The sequence below is a fragment of the Phalaenopsis equestris genome, unplaced genomic scaffold (genome assembly GCF_001263595.1).
Source record: "Phalaenopsis equestris unplaced genomic scaffold, ASM126359v1 Scaffold000198, whole genome shotgun sequence".
Taxonomy (NCBI): Eukaryota; Viridiplantae; Streptophyta; class Magnoliopsida; order Asparagales; family Orchidaceae; genus Phalaenopsis; species Phalaenopsis equestris.
The window spans coordinates 44,162-45,107 of NW_018164640.1; positions in this window are offsets into that span (position 1 = coordinate 44,162).

Sequence of the window (946 nt, forward strand, 5' to 3'; positions counted from 1 at the left end):
TATATATATATATATATAATTTTTAAATAATTCAGAACTTTAGTATATAAAATGAGTTAAAGTCTCTTACTCTCTCCAACAAAATAACTTCTAAATAATTTAAAAAAAAATGGGGGAGGATATGGTTTGAAAAAATTAACCATGATAAAATTTAAAAATAATTTATTTTTTGAGATACATATAATGTACATTATATAAAAATCTTAATTATCAAATAACTGGCTCATTTTTTTTAAATAAATAAATAAATTATATTTTTGGGTGTTCTTACATATAGAGTTTCCCAAATTATATTTAATTAAAATAAATAAATAATATATTTTTGGGAGCACTTACATGTAGAGTTTCCCAAATTATATTTATTACATATAAAGATCCCAAAAAATTAAATTTAGACTTGAAGGCCTTCGTCAGTGTTGCTGTTCATGCAAAATTTTTGGGGTCGTTGTTCACGCCAAATCTCCTCGAGATCCGAATCTCTAAAGCCAAGGCACATCATTTTAGGGGGACAAATTCAAGAGAAATTATTCCATACGAAGCACTTACACAATTTTGGGTGCGGACTTTCAGTAATATGTTGTCACGTGGAGATTATTGAAGTGAAACCATAAAGATTATTGAGGAGTTATTGAGTATTATTATGAGGCTATTGCGGGGTTTATGCGGGAGACAAAAATTATTGGAGAGTTATTAGTGTTATTATGAGTTTATTACGAAGTGTAACCGCAGAGTTTATTGGGAGGTTATTGAGAGTGTAACAACGGAGGTTATTGAAAAATTATTGAGATGTTGTTGCAGTGTTATTAGAATTAATGTTACAATAGCCCACAATTACCCTCCCAATAAGCTTCACGGTTCCGCATCAATAATCTTCGCGAGAGGTGGGCCTGATATAACACATATGACGGTATATTACTAGAGTCTGCTCCGTATGTAATAGTTTCTC